Below are 20,538 nucleotides of genomic sequence, written 5' to 3'. Positions count from 1 at the left end.
CCATAAATCACATTAGCCATGATATACACTATTTCTTTTCACACATATACAGTGACTTTTTCTCCCCCCCCCTTTCCTCCCAAACCACCCTCCCACCCCCCCCTCTCATCCATTTTAGGTATACAATCTAGGTTGCATTAAGCCAGTCAGACAATGTTGTCATTCAACAAAATTACACCAGAAATTCTACTGAGTCCATTCTTTTCTTTCCTTCTCCTTCCATCAACTTAGGTAATGTTTGTCCCCGGTAGGTTTTCGCTATTGTATTTAATGTAAGGCTCCTATACTTGTTCGAATATTTCAATATTATTTCTTAACCAATATGTTATTTTTTCTAATGGAATACATTTATTCATTTAAATTTGGTAGTTTCTTCCTTTTAATTTGGTTATGTATTCCATTAATATTTAAAGACATATAGTTCAGCGTAGCCCTTTTATATTTTGTTTATCTTCTCTTTCCGTTTTTCCATCATTACCTTTCCTCCTTTTCCATTTCTGTTTTCTTATTTTCAACTCTTTATAAGACAACATTCCTACAACATCTAACATTTTCCTTATTCTCCTATTTCTATCTTATTTATCCCCAATCTCCCCTTCACCTCCCTTGTCGGACAACCACATCTCCCCTCTCCATTTGGATTTGCGAATCCACTCGCAAGCGTCAACTGATTTTGCAGTGACCGCTATTTCCCCCCACCCCGCCTCCCCCAGAAAAGATTTCACTTTTCATATGTCACAAAGGTCCCTCTTTCAATTTGCAGGTGGTCTTGGTGGGACAGTACACAAGGCCATGGACAGACATTTTGAATGTGGGAGTGTGACACAAAACTGAAATGGTTGGCTACACAGAGGTCTCTGTCACTGGTGCGGATGAAGCAAAGGTGCTCAGAAGCGATTTCCTAATCTGCACCCAGTCTCTCTTTTTTTTTTGAAAAATTTATGTTTTACAAAATACATACATATAAAATAATCTAACAAAAAAACCTAAATCCCTACAATCCCCCCTTCCCCCACCCCCCACCACCCTGTTGGAGCTAAAGAAAAACCAATTATATCGGCTACTTAATAGTTACTGCTTGGTGTGCCAACCCTTTACATCACAAAAGAAAACATTAACTTTATATTCAGTCCCATACATTTCAAATATAAATTCCACATTTTAATAAAAGATAATTATTTTGCAAATTATGTTATCTTCTCCAAATAGAGACACGATTGTAATTCATTATGCCATCATTGTATATTCAGTTCAACATCATTCTTCCACATAACAGCTATACATTTTCTAGCTGCTGCCAGCCCTAAATGTATAAATGCAATTTGAGATTTGTCCAATCGCAAACCTGTAGTTAGTGTATTCACATAACCCACTAAATGCACCAAGGGTGCAGAGGTTGCAAATCTATATTGACTAAATCTCCCAAAAACTTAGTAATTTTTTCCCAAAAAGGTCTAGCTTTTGTACGTCCATACTGAATGTAAGAAAGTACCTTTCTGTTCTCCACATCGAAAACACAAATCCGAAGAACTAAAATGATATTTTTTCAACTTCTCAGTGGTTAAATACAACTGGTATAAAAAATTATAGTTAACCAAACTATATCTCACATTAATTAACTTCTTAACACTATCAACACACATCTTTGACCATTCCTCCCAAGATATAATAGATAAATCCTTCTCCCATTTGTCCCTCATTTTATATACATCAACCATCGTCATCTTTTCTTGTAAGAACGCATACATCTCGGAAATAAACCCTTTCTTTCCTGTACCAGCAATTAATATCTCAAATTTAGTTTGACCAGGTAACACCAAATTTCTTCCAAAGTTTTCTAACAATAAATCTCGAACTTGATATGAAAAAGGAATCATTTTATTCTGGTATAATGGTGTCTTAGCTGAAATGTTTACCTTTAGTTCCTATAATCTGGTCCCATTTATACCAATATCCATTAAATGTCTCAATACTGGCAGTTTGTACTTTTGCGAAATAAAAGAATTCCATTTATATATAAAATGATGTACTTTATTCTCAAATATCTGAACCAACTCCACCTTTGCCCATATTGGGGGGGGTTGATCAATATCAAACATCCTATTGATAAATTTTAATTGTTCAGCTTCATATCATCATCATGGCCCATCCCTTTGCGAGTGAAGATGAACATGGTGCCTTGTAGCTTGCTTCATAATAATTCTGAAAATGTGGTAATTGAAGTCCACCTAAAATCATACCTCCATGTCAACTTCTGCAGGGAAATTCTCAACAATTTACCTTACCATAACAATAAACAAATGACTTTATTTCGTTCCTTAAAAAAATTCCTCGGTATAGCACACAGAATAGACTGTAAAACATGAGGATATATATTCATTTTGATACAATTTACTCTTCCAATCAAAGTTAAAGCCAGATCTTTCCATCTATTTAAATTAAATTTAATCTTATTTAATAATGGTACATAATTTAAATGATACAGATTTTGGTATTCTCTATCCACTATTACCTCTAAATATTTAATTTTGTTAGACCATCTAAACTTCGTAAGCTGTTTACAATCCAAATAATCTTCATCTGATATTGATAATATCTCGCTTTTATCCCAATTAACTTTATAACCTGAAATTACTCCATATTGATTCAGTAAGTTTTGTAATGGCTCTAAAGAATTTTTAGGATAAGATAAATATATCAACACATCATCTGCGAACAAATTAATTTTATACTTTTGTTCCCCTATTCTCTCTTCTTTCTTCTTTGGCTTGGCTTCGCGGACGAAGATTTATGGAGGGGGTAAAAGTCCACGTCAGCTGCAGGCTCGTTGGTGGCTGACAAGTCCGATGCGGGACAGGCAGACATGGTTGCAGCGGCTGCAGGGGAAAATTGGTTGGTTGGGGTTGGGTGTTGGGTTTTTCCTCCTTTGCCTTTTGTCAGTGAGGTGGGCTCTGCTGTCTTCTTCAAAGGAGGTTGCTGCCCGCCAAACTGTGAGGCGCCAAGATGCACGGTTTGAGGCGATATCAGCCCACTGGCGGTGGTCAATGTGGCAGGCACCAAGAGATTTCTTTAGGCAGTCCTTGTACCTTTTCTTTGGTGCACCTCTGTCACGGTGGCCAGTGGAGAGCTCGCCATATAACACGATCTTGGGAAGGCGATGGTCCTCCATTCTGGAGACGTGACCCACCCAGCGCAGCTGGATCTTCAGCAGCGTGGACTCGATGCTGTCGACCTCTGCCATCTCGAGTACTTCGACGTTAGGGATGAAAGCGCTCCAATGGATGTTGAGGATGGAGCGGAGACAACGCTGGTGGAAGCGTTCTAGGAGCCGTAGGTGATGCCGGTAGAGGACCCATGATTCGGAGCCGAACAGGAGTGTGGGTATGACAACGGCTCTGTATACGCTTATCTTTGTGAGGTTTTTCAGTTGGTTGTTTTTCCAGACTCTTTTGTGTAGTCTTCCAAAGGCGCTATTTGCCTTGGCGAGTCTGTTGTCTATCTCATTGTCGATCCCCTATTCTAATTCCCTTAATATTAACTTCCTGTCTTATTGCTTGAGCCAATGGTTCTATAACCAATGCAAATAGGGCTGAAATTAAATGTAGGTGAAACCTGGCCATTCATCACCATCCGGGCAGAAGGATTGGTATATAATGCCTTAATCCAAATTTAAATCTTTCTAACACTTTAAATAAAAAATTCCACTCAACACGGTCAAAAGCTTTTTCCGCATCTAGCGCCCAGTCTCTCTGATGAGTAAAAGACCACAAAGGGATTAATTGAGTTCCATAATCTGTATTTTCTTGAAACTGAAATAAAATATTTTTTTTTAAAAGATAGATTAACTATCTTAGTGGGACAAGAGCAAGCAGAAACAATAGGTCTACCTGGATGGTTGGGTTTGTGCATCTTGGGTAGAAGGTAAAAACGAACATTGCGATGATGGGAGACAATGAGGTAGGAAGCCATGGGGGGGGGGAGGGGGAGGAGGAAGGTCACGAGGTTGGAGACAGTGGCTTGATGTGCCATGGTGGGGTCCTATGGGAGGGGTAGATAGGAGGAGGTGTCAGAGCTGTCGTCTGGCCTCAGCAAGGTAGAGGACAGTGCGCCAGACCACAACAGCACCACCCTTATCTGTGGGTTTGGTGGTGAGGTTGGGAAGAGAGTAGAGGGCAAAGCGTTTGGAAGCAGTAAGATTAAAATACGAGATAGGAGGGTGGTGAAGTTGAGACAGTTGATATCTCAGCAGCAGTTGGAAATAAAAAGGTCCACAGCAGGACGAGTTGTCCAGGAGGAGGAAGAAGGTTTAAATTGGGGAAAAAGGGTTTTGGGTGAGGGTGGAGAATCACAGTCATGGAAGTGAGCTTGGATTGAAACTATAGTTGTGAGGCCACCGTTCACATGACATCTTCATTTTGAATCACCATGGAGTAGCAACCAAAATCTCACCTGCCATTTATCAACTGCCAGCACTAACCATGTAAATTATCTATGTCTACATGTAATTTGCTGTACTTCAATGCTTTCTTCTATAAGCATTTGGCACCTCCAAACTGTATTCTTTTCCCAATTTTCAAGTAGCATTTCACCATTCCTTGAGGTGTCTACCACCACCAGCTCTCAGTGCCAGTATTTCCCATCATTTTCTAGATGCAATGTTTTGCTTTGAGCTCATGAATATTTTTTATGCTCTGTTCACCCCCCCCCTTTATTTCATAACCTTTTTAAAAAAATCCTATTTCCATTTCTTTTATTCCACAGAGACTTCTACTTTACCCCCTCACTTTCTCTGCACTGTAATTATATACAAAAATAAAAATCACCCAAAGAAATACACTGGTCAAGTCCTTAATGCGATATTTAGTTGTTTTAAAAGCTGTCAAGATTGATTTGAACTTAGTCAGAAAGCTTTCTACAGTTTTACCACCTCACTGACAAAAGGCAAAGGAGGAAAAACCAAACACCCAACCCCAACCAACCAATTTTCCCCTGCAGCCGCTGCAACCGTGTCTGCCTGTCCCGCATCAGACTTGTCAGCCACAAACGAGCCTGCAGCTGACGTGGACTTTTACCCCTCCATAAATCTTCGTCCGCGAAGCCAAGCCAAAGAAAGAAATAATAAGTAAGTTCCAAATAGAGAGAAAAAAAATCAGAATTATGCTTCCATTAAACTAAACCAACAAATTCAAGGGCAACCATATTGGCTTTGCTAGTTTCCTGCACTTTATACCAACAATGAAAAAGGCTGAATCTCACCCAAATCTGAATCTCATTCTCAAGATGATTCAGCAAATTAATGCCTGATACTCCAAAAGAGTTAAGTTTTGGGTCTCCTGTCTTGTACATAGCCTTACCGTCAATGTGGATGGAATGTGATCATGCACTTGTAATCCTTAGCATCAGGCTCCCAGTCTCTGCGCCCTTACAAAATATGCTATTCTATGGAAATTTTAAAACCTGAAATGGCCAACCCTCACTAAACCAGCCACCTTCTGTACATGCACAGCTGCAAACACCTCACAGATTTTTGCATGCTACTTTGCAGTTAGTGTATTCCCTAAAGCATTAAAAATCCTAACCAAGTCACAGATACAATATTGATACAGCATCAAAAAATTATAAAATCATTTGGCTCGAGAAACATGAATGTTAGGATTGAGTTAAGACCATGCAACATCAAATCTATTATCACATTCACAATTTGAAGCAGAGTTCTGACAACCTCACACTCGAACAAAAACATTCGTTTACAAATAGCAAATGGACTGCTCATCTGATTACCTCTTTACCATTGTAGCCCTAAGAAAATTTAATTTCCTAGCATTTGCATAGCTGAAATCAAGTAATTACAGATCAGGAAAATATCAGGTAATATCCAACTACTATTTCTGAGAAAAATCATGCAATTCTCCAAGGAATGAACAAAATATACAATTCTCAAATAATGAAATTATCCACAAGCACACCAGGAACTGCTGCTTTAAAAGAAAAGTTGTTGTCATTGTACACAGCTTTTAATATAGAATCTTTATAGATCTCTTATATTTGTTGTTTATAACAGCAAAACTATTGATCTTAAATTTGAGCATAAATTCTCCTTGGATGTCAGCAAACAGAATCAGCTAATTTGCTTTTTTCAGAGTTGTCACCAACATTCTCGGAAATAATAATTGAACATAAAAGCTCATCTAAAAATTAGTCATATTTGACATGGCAACAAAAAAAAAAATAAAGGGGTCTTTCTGTTCTCTGTGACTCATTCTCTGCCTGCGTCATACTAAATGGGCTCTTTTAAAGCACTCTGATTAATGGACAATTAAAATAGTTGGTGAAATATAGTACTAACTCTGAAGTTAGATAATAAGTTTCCTACACATCTACAATTTCAAAATACATAAATTAATTATGTTAAGTGCACAGATACAATTCTTATCATCTCACCTTCTTTCAATCACATGCAACCAATAAATAAATTCACAAAATTTGGATCTGCAAAACGGAGTCAGGATGCACTTGGCACATGTGTAGAAACTAGGCAATGAAAATGGTGCATCACAAGATTTTGTTTTAAATTCATCTGACTTTTGCTTTTAAAAAAAAAAATTCTATTTTACCAAGGCATTTGAGCTTGCTTTCCAGAATTTATATCATTAGAATCAATGTCCCCGATTCTGGTGGGAGAATCCAAGACCAAAACCTGGATAAGGTTCTGCTTCTGAGAAGCTAAGCAAATTTATTACTGAAGAGAGCATGGAAAGTAGAAGTATAAAAGACTGGGATAAAGAGTGTAGCCATTTATTTTGTCAAAATGAGGTAGCATCACTCCCAAATGTGCTCACATAGCTCTGCCAACCTTTAGATCGAAAAGCAACTAGATCAAAGAAATTAGATGATATCAGGGAGTTTAGTTAACTTCTGCAATAACTGGCTTTCATGTTAAATAAATACACTCATTGGTTAGTAATTTTAAAACTATCAAGCAGCCATTCTCAGCTTCTTTTTGGCTATGGCCTTTTAGGACTCTGCTCAAAGTTTATGGGCCCCCTTTCCTGTGAAGTAGTCAAATTGAGTTGTTTTCTTGCGTAGTCTCCTACCAACTACATGAAAACACCATGATTTCAGTCTGTGCCCCCCCCACCACCACCACGTTTTAAATGTGCTGTGGCCTCCAGAGGGGCCCGTTGAGAACGGCTGCAAAAGAGGATCAAACTATCGATTTTATGTACAACTCTCTGCTTTCTCCAATATAAAATCTTGTTGATGACAGATTTGGGCGGTGTAACCACAGTCCTCCACAATACACTCACAAAGTCAGCAGGGCCAACAAGGGACCACACAGAAGGCACAGGTAAGTTTGAGACAACATAAATGACGGAATATGCTCAGATTGGCTATATGATCAATAACATTACAGAAGGGCAAGGATAATAACTATTCTAAACTGTAAGGAAATGGCTTGAGGTATTGCATAAAGATCCCAAACAAATTATAGATATTAGTCTTATATATAACAGGGCAACATACCCAGGTTTGCCATTGACACAGAGATGAGCGGAATAGAAATAGTTTAGAGGGAATACAAAATTAAAAAGGCATCAAGAGGACAAAACAATGGTATCTGTATATGAATTTTGAAGTCATCGATTCAAAGCAAACAAAAATTTAGATAGTTATTGATCTAGGGCAACAAATCACAAATTTGATCAAGCATATGCAATAATCAAAAAGACTAATAGAATGCCTTTTTTTAAACATATGGAAGAGCAGAATGAAAGCTTCAGGAGTTTAACTGCACCTCTATAAAGCCCTATTGGATCATATCAACAACAAACAGTGTACCACCTACTTTTGTAGCATCACACATTTTGGAATTCACAACCAGATGCACCAGAATTTTAAGAGGACTTCAAAAACTAAATTAAGAGGAAGGATTTGATGAACAAAGTGCATGTTCCAATAGGATCTGTGGAATCCGTAAATTCAAACCCAAGACAGTTTTTTTTGCCGAAGATACAAAAGTGTACAAATACAGAAAGTTCCATCAATGATACTGACGGGACAAATTACAAATCTGGCGGAATATTTTAGACCATACATCTCCCTATAAAATTAGGCACAAGCCTGTTCTAAATTGTATTTGTTACAATTGTTTTTTTGTTACACAGGCCCTCCGTAAGTTGTATCCTTTCAGTAGCCCCTTTCACACTTGCTTCCCATAAAGTGACCATTCAGTGTCCTGGGATAGGAATAGGGGTTGCCTTTTCACACTTGACCACTCCTAACTTGGGACACTGAACACTTTCACACTTGCAAAGAGCCATCCCCAGGGTTAGGACTGTTCTACCTTCTACTGGTGACGTCATGACACATTGAGCGATGGTGGGCTCGCCCTAAATCCTGATCAATGTATATGATCTCATATTTGAACAAAATTTTTTTTTTCTTTGGCTTGGCTTCGCGGACGAAGATTTATGGAGGGGGTAAAAAGTCCACGTCAGCTGCAGGCTCGTTTGTGGCTGACAAGTCCGATGCGGGACAGGCAGACACGGTTGCAGCGGCTGCAGGGGAAAATTGGTTGGTTGGGGTTGGGTGTTGGGTTTTTCCTCCTTTGCCTTTTGTCAGTGAGGTGGGCTCTGCGGTCTTCTTCAAAGGAGGTTGCTGCCCGCCAAACTGTGAGGCGCCAAGATGCACGGTTTGAGGCGTTATCAGCCCACTGGCGGTGGTCAATGTGGCAGGCACCAAGAGATTTCTTTAGGCAGTCCTTGTACCTTTTCTTTGGTGCACCTCTGTCACGGTGGCCAGTGGAGAGCTCGCCATATAACACGATCTTGGGAAGGCGATGGTCCTCCATTCTGGAGACGTGATCCAGCAATTATAACATAATTAAGCTTTATGTACAGCACTGTATGAGCTCTTCAGCCTGTTATTGTGCTGACCTATATAAACCTTTATAAGGGACCATGGGAACATGCTAGCAATAACAGGCAATTTTTAAACAGGGTGGGAAAGTTGGTAGGGTTATAGTGCTCAATTTATATAGCGTGGAAAAGTTTGTAGCATTATCGCATACAATTTATAAATACTGTGGGGAAAAAGCAATGGCAGACCTGTCCTCCCAGAATTCCATGTGGTAGAGCAGGGACTGCATGTCCAGCTGCAGGCATGGAACATTCATGGAGGGGTTTCTCTGCCACAAAGCATTCTGGGAAATCATGTCCACCTTTGCTTTCCCCCCCAACTCTATCTTTATAAATTGTGCGCTATAACACTACCAACTTTCCCACGCTGTTTAAAAATTATCCGCTATTGCTATTTATTCCTCCCCCCTTTCTCTACCCCTTGCTGTGACTTTCACACAGCAAAGTTTATACCTTCATTTTAATCTTTTCTTCCTTCAAGTTCCTGCACTCACGCAGGGTCATTTCAATCCCACAGTGCAATTACCTGTTTCACATTTGCCTGACTACAACACTGGCATCTGCAGATGCCAGGGATTGTACTACGGGTCAAGGCTATCAATTCCCGGCACCAGATGACGTCATCTGATGCCAGTGTTGAGCTGATTTTGCTTTACACTAGACACTTTAAAGGCCAATTTGGCGGTTAATTCCTGGGATCACTTGCGAATGTGAAAGGGGCTAATAAAACAATGTTGAATTTTTATAGCTCAATTGCCTCTTCGGGCAGTTGGTTACCAGCAGCAGCTGGAATATAGTCCATGGAATCACTTGGCTGATATAATAGCTTAATGTTTACAAAGAATAAAGACTGAAAAGTAGATTTCAAAACGACAAGGAAAGAAATCAAAAAATTCTCAAGTCAGAATGGGATCCACTTGCTTATCACATGAATGATATTAGCAGTTCAATAAAACATCATAGAGGTGGAATAACTTGTTGCGTCCACAAGAGAAACAGTGAAAAATGTCTCGGACCTCCCACCTGGTCCTCTTTTCATTGGCTTCTCTACTACATTAAACCAGTCTTGATAAAGGGTTTCAACTTGATACATCAATCATTCTTTTTCTTCCACTGATGCTGCTTGTCCCACTGAGTTCCTCCTGAACACTGAATTTAGGTCAGGTTTTAAACAGCTTTACTGTTCAAATCCGCATTTAAACAAATTGAGTATTGCTCAGTATCATAACTGCCAATCTCCCCATGCCAAATATCATACAACAAAACCAAAGTAATTTTCATACTAACCAGCCTCATCACATTTTCCAGGGCATACAAATCTTCCATGCATCGGTGCATTCTTCCAAAGTGTAATGTCACCAACTGTAGCACCAAAATATCAGTCATGGATTGGTTGTAGAACCAGTACTTTCAGAGCAATGGTTCCTCAACTCATTTCAGGGAATTGACCAACAATGTTCCAGAGCATCAGCAGACCTGCCTCTTTAGGTCAAGATTACTTAGAACTTCTCACATGGATATGAATAATCAAACAGCACTACTTCAACAGAACAATAACAGTTCTCATTGACATCCTGATTAATATTAGTCCCTAACCCAAGATATTTCTGATACTTTCCAAAATGACCACCTCCCCACCAAGAAGGAGAAGACCACAGCAGTAGACTAGAGAAGGCTGAAGGCTGCCTGCAGAAACTGGTTCTTGGGAACCAGGTATGTGGACTGGGATTTGCAAGGGTCCCAATGGCAAGCATGGCTCCCAAAGGGCCTTGAGCATTGACAGCTTCCAAATTATATCGGGGGTTCAGAACAAGGCACTGAGAGTGGCTTGGATGCCTGAAGCTCGAGTTCTCCATTGGAACAGACAGGAAGTCATATGGCTACAGAGGTTATTGGAAGGCAATAAGAACCATAGACTCTTGATGTCTTTGAAACAACTCTTGCTTCTCTTTCTCTCCTTGGACAGGTCTGCAGACAAATGGTGCTTTTAGAAGAAAACAAAAGTAAACAAATCTTGTGTATTTGTGTACATAATAGCAGAATATTAAATGCAAAGCTATTCATTAAAAGAACCATCAAGAATGATCTTATTCAGTTACAATTTAAAATACTATTTTTATTTAGTTTCAATTCACAATCCATTACCTCCCATAAAGTTCTTTGAAAAAGAGCAATCTACATAGGCCAATGGAGTTGTTGCAAATCCCATGATCAATTCCCTGCTCCTCTTCAAAAATGAGTCACGAGTTCTTTTACGTCCACTGGAAGCTGGTGGATAAACTGTTCTTGCTGGGACTCAACCCCACCTCTCTGCAATGAGATTCTCGACTTCTTGATGGAATGACCACAGTCTGTCCAGGTTGGCAGCAAAACAAACCTCCTCAACATTGACCACGAGTGCACATCAGGGCTCTATTCTCAGCCAGAAACTGTTCATGCTGCTGACCCACAACTGCACTGCCAGATTCAGTTCAAACAGAATCATCAAGTTTCTAGATGATACAACAGTAGATGGCCTCATCAGCAACAATGATTAGTCACACTACAGAGAGGAGACCGAAAGGCTCATAAAATGGTGCAAAAACAACAACCAGAGTCGCAATGTGGACAAGGCAAAGGAGACGATTGTGGACCAGGAGATGAAGGTCAACCATTCTCCACTATGCAGCTATGGTTCCCACATGGCAATGAGTGGAGAGTACAAAGTTCCTTGGTGTGCATACAAGGGATTACCCATCCTAGACTTGAGACTTCTTCATTAGTCAGGAAGGTGCAGCAGGGCCTACAATTCCTCAGGAGACTGATGGCAAGACTACCAGTCTCCATCTTGACAACCTTTTTGCAGGAACACAGTTAAGAGTGTCATGTCTGGCTGTATCATTATGCAGTAACTGCAAAGCATCAGATCAGAAGTCTATAGAAAGGTTCATTAAAACAGCCAAGCAGTTCACTGGGGTTTCCCTTTCTCTTTAGTCAACATTTACTGGGAGCATTGTCTGAATAGGGATCAAAGATTGATAGAAGATCCTTTTCATCTAGTGCAGAGCATTTTCAACCCACCATCAAAGCGGTGGTGTAGAAATGTCAAAATCAGGACTGCCAAGGTGGGGAATAGCTTCTTTACACAAGCTGTGAGACTGCTGAACAGTATCCTGTAACAGTGACAATTATCCCAAATAAATACACTTATTTTGATTATTGATGTGATCTTTATCTACTGTAGTTTGTGCGTGCACTACGGTGTGGAGAGACACTGTTTCATCAGGTTGTACAACCAGATGATTATAACTTGAACTTGAGAGATTTGATAAGATTGGAGTATGTGATGCCAGATATACAAAAAGGAGAAATGGCAAATCTGGAATGAAGGGGAACCATTTCCTGAGGTCTTCATGCCAGTTGTGCTGTAAACCCAAACATTTTCTCAAGTGGTGCTCAATGGTGTCACAATTTAGAGCGTCACGCAAAAATCAAGGGCACTTATTGAGGGAGGAACAGATTGAACAATATAATGTAATTGAAGTATTGTCAACTCTCAAAACTATTTCTTTCAACCTAATTCTTTCCAATTTTGGCGCCTCCTAGACAAGATGAAATAGATTATTTTTTCCAAAGAAACAAGGTGGCATCCTTTTAACTTTAAAGACAACACTCAAGGCTACAAAGCTGATACTGTAATAAAACACATTGTGAAGTGTTGATTTCAATTCCCCTGGCAACTCTTATGGCCCTGCTCCTGCCCTTTTAGCAAAAGCAGAACCAGATGACAGATCGAGTACCAAGTAGCTGCATATGTCAACAGGATGGAATGAACAACCCAAGTGGGTTGTGATGCTGCAGAACAATCTAGTGGTGATAGGATAACCACAACAGGAAGCTGGCCTCAAATCCAAACTTACAACCTCCTTGGAAACCTCTTGATTTTCAACAATCACCCTTTCTCACAATCAATTTCAGACATGAAATACACACACAGAAAACATTTTTATTTATAAAAAAAAATTTAAATCCCATTTTGCTGCAAAAGTAATTGGGTAGTATTGCTGGGAGATTTTAATTAGGTCGTCAATGGTGCAAAGGGCTTGGATGGGATGGAATTTGTTAAATTTGTCCTTTCCAGAACCTGGACCTCTTGGGAAACCAGATAGTGCAAATGACGAAACTATCAAAAAGGGAGCACTTTGAGACCAGTAACAAGAATTCTACTAGTTTTTAAATCGTTTTGGAGAAATACAAGACTGGTTCAGAAGTTAGGTCCTAACGTGAGGCAAGGCCAATTTTGGAGAAATTAAGTAGCAATTTGCAGAGTTCAGGGACAGCATGTTCCTGTTAGGGTTAAGGGCAAGGTTGGCAAGTTTAGGAAACCCTGGTTGACAAGGAACATTGGGGCTCAAGTGAGGGGGGAAAAAAAAGGCACATCATAAAGGGTGGCACAGTTGGCATAGGGCAGCATGCTTGGTGTAGCAATTAGCACAATGCCTTTACAGTGTCAATGATCGGGACCGGACTTTGATTCGAATGCCACGCTGTCTCTAAGGAGTTGGGTTTTCTCCAGAGGCTCCAGTTTCCTCCACTATTCAGAATGTACCAGGGGTGAAGGGTAATTGGACGGCATGGACTCATAGGGCCGAATTAGCCTGTTACAGTGCTGTATGTCCAAATTTAATATTAAAAAAAACAGATTTTGTCAGTTGGGATCAAACAAGTTCTTAAGTACAAGTGTAGGAGCACACCTGGGAGGGAAATATGGAAAAGTGCATGCTCAGACTTTGTTGGAAGCTAGGGAAGATATTTGCAACATCTTTAACCACAGATGAAGATTGGAGGGTGTCTAATATTGTCCTGTTATTTAAGCTCAGCAAGGACAAGCCAGGGAACTACATACAGGCCAGTGAGCCTGATGTCAGTAGTGAAGTGCTGGAAGGGATTCTGAAGGACAGGAGGTACTAACATTTGGATAGGCAGGGACGAATTTGAGGTAGTGAGCACGACTTTCTGTGCGAGGAATAGTATCTCACAAATTTGATTTTTATTTTTGAAGTGGCAACCAAGAAGACTGATGAAGGCAGAGCTGTGGAAGTTTTCTACATGGATTTTAGCAAAGTCTCTGAAAATGTGCAGGCAAGATTCACCAGGGGGTTACCAGGACTGGAGGGCTTGAGTTAGAGAGGCTGTGTTTTAATTCACTTGAGTCCAGGAGGCTGAAGAGTGACCTTACCGAGATGCATGAAATCATGAGATGGATGAAGGGAATGCTTATCATTTCTTTCCCTAGAAATGTTTCTAGAACTAGATTTAATGTGAGGGGTAGATTCCACAGGGATGAGAGGAAACTCCTTCATTCAGAGGGTAGTCAGTATATGAAATGAGCTGCCAGAGTAAGGTATAGAAGCAGATACAATTTCAATGTTCTAAAGATATGAACAGAAAGAGTTTACAAAGTATATGGGCCAAATGCAGGGACAAAGCCAATTTGATCAGCATGAGTGAGTTGGGCCAAATAGAACAGGGTTAATCTAGATTAATTTATTAAATCTAAACAGAGTGCAGGAAAAATAAGATTTTGGCCATGACTTTATACTTCTGCAACTCACTGGTCAAACTGTTAAGACAGAGAGGAGGGGTAATTGTTTCTCCCAAGGAGTAATCAATCAGTGGAATTCTCTGCTCAATGAAGCAAGTCTCATTAAATGCACTTTAGGTACAGATAGATTCTTGAATAGTAGGAGGATTAATGGTGATGGGGAATAGACAGTTAAATGGAGGTGAATCCCAAGGCCTGATAGCTTACTCCTGCTCCATTTCTTAATTTAAAAAAAACTTTTCTCCCTGTGTCTTTGGACTTTTTAAAAGTGTACTGTCCAACCTGAACTGGTTCTACTGCAAATGGTTTGAATGATTCCAATTCCTTTCTGAGGCAGCAATTGAATCCAGTAACTCTGGTGAAGGAATGATAGAGGTTACAACTAATCATGAATGCCCATGTTTAAATTGTTCCAATTGCCATCCAACAAATTTGAAAGTAAAGATGTGAGAATGTTAGGTGATGATTTCCAATGATCTTGACTAAAACTATGCATCAGAAACAGTCAACTGGTCCCCTCAGATCATCAGCTTGTTCAAGAGTAAACATTCCATAAAGGATCTGGATTAAACTCTTGAAAAAAGTCAAGACTCACAAATGCAGAAATTTGGAATAAAAATAGATGTTGGAGAAACTCAGTGTGTCTGGCTGTTTCTATGAAGACAAAGCAATGGTCAACATTTTGGGTCAAGCCCTACATTAAGACTGAGTCTGTAGTGCGAGATGACCGGCAGAGAGACTAGAGAGGAGAGATGAGGCAGGAGCCATTGAACAATATATAGATCCAGTTGAGGAGGGGTTGATGGGAAGACTGTGCAAGGTGGAAAATGAAAGACTGGAGACTGCAGAGACTGGGAAATGCTAAGTGGGGGCAAATGGCTGCAGATTATGGAATCTGAATCAAAAGGATGTCAAGCAAGATCAGGAAAGGGAAGGATGATAAGCAGATGAAAATAGCAAGGAGAGAGGGGACTCCAGTGGTTGAGCATTAAACTCATATCAGTTTCAAATTAATTATTGTCACCTGTCTGACAGTGGGAGCCCTAACATTGCTGCAACTGTCCACAGACAAGGCACCAGAGACTTCCCAGACATTGTTAACTGACAGAGCCACTAGTAAGTATCTCTTTGCAGAGGGTTCTTGCACATATAAAAGAATAGCATTTTCAAAACCATTAGGTTTGCACTCAACAGGGGTGAGAAAGACCACATTTAAGGTCAACACATGTCAAATCAGCTGGTAAGCATAACCCGTCATACTGGGATCCATAATCTGCCTCGCAGCCATCTCAGGGCCATACAATCATCATCTTGCACACTGCCTTTACTTCCCAAAAGGCACCTAGCAGCAGTCCAAAGCCTGTTCAGACCACAGTTCCAAGCTGAAACCAACTTTAATCCTCCCAAGCTCAAATGCAGAGGGTATGTGCTTAGGACAATATTACATTTGAGAACTGTACTCAAGAAAGATGCATATTATTTCAACAATCGAGTGTTTGGAAGAATCCCCTACTCTGCAATTTAAGCCCATTATGATCCACACTCCCAGAATGGTGCCCACCCTCTTGTCATTTGAGGTAACCTGCATTCACAAGCATTTCCATTCAAATCTACGTTAAACCTTAATTACCAGCAGCTACTTTAAAACAATCTTCCTGCAGTTGTGACCCGTTTGAAACTTTTATTCACCAACTTTACAGCCAGCAGGTTTTGTCTTATTAACATTATTGGATACAATTCATACTGCAGATTTCTAAGTAAATACAACATTAAGTATTGAACTAAAGGTCACTGAAATCCAAAATATTCAAGTTAATCTTAGAAAGGCAATTGAATTCTGGGATAGAAATGACCCAAGTTTATGCACGAGTGCAGGAACATGAAGGAAGATTAAAATAAAGATATACACTTTGCAGTGGTAAAGTTGCAGTGGGTGGAAGAGAAAGAAGAAAAATAAATAAATAGCAATAGCAGAAAATTTTTAAACCGTGTGAGAAAGTTGATAGCACTATGGTGTACAATTTATAAAGACTGTGGGGGAACAAAGCAATGGTGGACTTGACTTCCCAGAACACCGTGCGGCAGAGAAACCCCCTCCGTGAATGCTCCGTGCATATAGCCGTGCATTCAGCTCTTTCTTTACCGCACAGAATTCTGGGAGGGCAGGTCCGCCATCGCTCCCACCCCCCCCCCCCACAGTATTTATATATCATGAGCGATAGCACTAACAACTTTCCCTATGCTCTTTAAATTGTACACGATACCGCTACCAATTTTCCCAGTTTCAAAATTGTCCGTTATTGCTATTTATTGCTAGCACTTTCCCACGGTCCCTTAAAGGTTTATATAGGTCAGCACAACAACAGGGGCTGAAGGGCTCATACTGTGCTGTACATAAAGCAATTGTTATAATTAGGCATGATTTATTTTGTTCAAATATAAGATCATAATACATTAATAAGGATTTAGGGCAGGTCCAACAATCGCTCAATGCGTCATGACGTCATGGTAAAAGGTAGAACAGTCCAACCCAGGGATGGTTCCTTGCAAGTATGAATGCGTGCAGTGTCCTAGTTAAAAGTGGTCAAGCGTGAACAGTAAAATCACCATTCCAATCCCGGGACACTGAACGTCCGATTTAGTGAGACGCAAGTGTAAAAGGGGCTTTACATAAGACAGCAGTAGGAATGATAAGATAAATATGTTGCAATGGCTATGACAAATGAATGGAAAGATGACAGGAAATCAGATTCCTGCAAGCTAACATTTGAACCATCCTCTCAATTCTGAGGGAAAATTTCATTCAAGGATAAGCTGCTGCACCACCCCTCCAACACCAAAATGATTGTTGGCCCACTTCAATATGCTGAGATCTTCATGAAGTTGGGGAGAGAGCTGAGGGGGAGAGGGAGGGTTGATGAGAAACATGGAAAGGCTTGCAGAGAAAAGGAGACAACAATGTACAGAGACAGCAGCAAGTGAGAGGCACACAAGGACCGAGAGAAAATGAACAAGTGATACACAAACATGCAAACAGACCAAGTGAGAGGAATATTTGCACACATACAAGCATGAAAGAGGGCTCACACATGAACACACAGGTGTGCTACAGGAGTTCTCAACAAGGGATGGCAAACAACCAAAACTATATTGGTCCAGATCTTGCTGGCAAATGGAAACATAAACATTACCTGTCAAAATGAAAGTAAACCTGGGACTTTCACCAAAATATGCAAGCTGTGAACTTACTGAGGATACAGAATGGGATTCAGAGGCAGAGCTCCATCTTCCTGAGGTACAGTACTCCAGCAGTCAGCCTAGGAAATAGACTCCCTGCTCCTGCCCATATCAGATCTGGTGCATTATCCAGACTCCTGATTTCAGTCCACATTGCAGGCCTCCACACATTAAGAAAACAGAAAAACAATATCATTTATTAAAAATATTTCCACCCATTTATATATTACGCATTTCAGTGTTTAAACAAGATTTTCATGCATTTAATTAATTTCATTTTTCATGGCTTCGATGTCTCAAAATGTCAGAGATATTCATAATGAAAACTTAAAAAGTCTTGATTTTAATAGCCTGCAAAACTGGTGTAGGTCTTCACCAAATGGCAAAGTTGTCAGGCACATTTTGGAGACAGGGCAAATGGAAATTGGACATAAAAGGACCCGTTGCCACACGAGAACACCACTGGCATCTGGACCACATGATGGGCAAAATAAGTCCTCCACTTCCCAACAAGGTGAAGCGTGGATTTGAACCACAATTTCAGCAGAAGCTCCCATTAGTAACAATAGACCACAGAGGATGACCAATACAGAAAAAAAGCCCAATCAGTTCAAGCTTCCTGCTTTATATACATCAATTGGGTAGTCTATACCCTGCTCCTTCACGTGCTTGATCCATCTCCTTTTAATTACATCTATAGTGCAAATATTTATTTCAACCCTATGATAGCAAGTTGTACACCTCATGCTTCTTTGATCCCAAGTTCTTCACAGGCATGTGAAGATGTCCAATGCCAACAAACAGTTCAAACTAATACTTCATCTTCATGCAACCTATCAGCTTTAATAGTTTCTATTTTTAAAATCACAACATATGGACCCAGCGACGATTTTTTAAAAACCAGAGACAATCATGGCCTGAACAGTTAGAGATAAAGTAGTCATTTGAGTCTGACACATGTGACCTTCTCTTTCTCTAAATTCATTTCTTCATATGAAAATCATCACCTCGATGATGTATTCAGATGTGGAACAGGGTCAGAGTGCAGAAATATAAGGGTCTACACAAGGGATTGCTGAGTTAATAGTTTCCCTGCTCCAAGGCTACAGATAGGAGCAGTGAAGGAGGACAAGCATTCCTTGTGCATTTCGCATCAAGAAACAATGTAAAGGAAGGCACATATGAATGCAGTGCCTGAAGACTGCAATCATTTACTTCAGAAGCAAGAAAAGGAAAAATCAAAAGGAAAACCAAGAAACAGATTCAAAGCCAAAAAGATGTAAAATAGTTACAATCAAATTATAGTAACTGCAGTTAAGCTATAAAAAAAATCAATATCTATTTTTTCATACACCTTAAGATCTCAGTTTATTGGTTTTGAGGACAGTCATCTCCATTTTGCTGGCCTCAACTATTGTTATTATGCACTTACTGTTCAATAACTCAACCAAATCATACTTAGCAGGAGACAAATCAACTTCCCTGTGTTACTAACACTGGTATCTCATTGGCGGAGATGTGGCCGCGACAACTCGGGAGATCAAAAAATGGCTTGCGCTCTAACCAAGGCGATGCCAGGTGAACGCCCGAGACGTCTCCAGATAAGGTGACAACCAATTCGCCCGGCAGTCGCGGCGACGTCGTGGAGACTAATTTTGTCCACGACTGGGGAGACGTTTCCTCAGTCTCCAGCAGGTCACGGAGACATCGCAGAGACATCTCCCCAGTCGCAGACAAAATTAGTCTCCACGACGTCGCCGCAACTGATGGAGACGTCGCGGAGACTAATTTTGTCCGCGACTGGGGAGATGTCTCTGCGATGTCTCCGTGACCTGCTGGAGACTGGAAAAAGTCTAAAAAAAAGAGCATGTTTGAATTTCCCGCGACTCCCAGGAGACCCGGCTAGTCTCCGCAACTAGCGGAGACTCGAGTGGCCACCAGGTCGCCAACTAGTCTCCAGACCAATGAGATAGGCCCTTAACATTCTTTAAGCAAAACAGAAATACAACCTTAGCTTTTCTGCAAAGTATCACATTTCCCTAAGTCGACAAAACTTTAGCTTTTTCAACAAGGTTCTCCCTTGGAACACTAACCTCTTTTCCTATTTTGATGCATTTTTGTTTTTATTTGGAACTTCCGATTCACCAATCTGTTTATAGATAGGGAAGGGCTTCCTGTCCCAACTTCTGTCATCATTGTTGATACAAAGGAACTAAACACACAATCTTGTGACTGGTCTCAGTACACAGGAAAAACTTTAAAAGATCACCAATTTTCACATTTCTGAAATAAACACAATAGAAGAAAAACAACTGAAAATGTGAGTTCAAAAAGAGAGCCTCTGTTTCCACTCTTCTCAATATCCAAATGAACTTATCTTCCATAATCTGTATTTCTAGCATTCATCATGATCCATAATACAAGTACAATAGAGTATCTGCAATCTGGTACAAGTACTGATTTCTCAAAACATTATTGCTGCTTAAATAAGCATCAACTGGTGGATTTTTTTGTTTCCCTTTGCAAGAAACTGGATATTGTAAATATACAATTACTTGCTCTTTTCCAAACATTTACAATCATCAAGAAACAGAAATTCTTATCCAAATGAGACATCAATGAAATTCCATGGAATTATAATTCTGGTAATAAAATTACAACTTGCTTCTGTTTTCACACATATTAGAATCAAACCAGGTTGAATCAGATGTACAGCAACATCAGCCATTTATTTCTGAACTACACTAGCTCCAAACTGGATCAAAATCTATCCCGGGCCATGTAGGAAACTGGGGGCTT

At 40.1% G+C, this 20,538-nt stretch overlaps 1 protein-coding gene across 18 annotated transcripts in view; it reads right to left on the bottom strand.

Annotated features, from left to right (window-relative positions):
• LOC138763606 (single-stranded DNA-binding protein 3) overlaps positions 1–20,538 on the bottom strand; it is a 189,855-nt gene that overhangs the window by 146,733 nt on the left and 22,584 nt on the right. The gene's annotated exons all lie outside the window — the stretch shown is intronic.

This window comes from Narcine bancroftii, chromosome 5 (genome assembly GCF_036971445.1).
Source record: "Narcine bancroftii isolate sNarBan1 chromosome 5, sNarBan1.hap1, whole genome shotgun sequence".
NCBI lineage: Eukaryota > Metazoa > Chordata > Chondrichthyes > Torpediniformes > Narcinidae > Narcine > Narcine bancroftii.
Note: the sequence above shows the minus strand (reverse complement) of the source record. Positions and strands in the feature narration are given on the sequence as shown.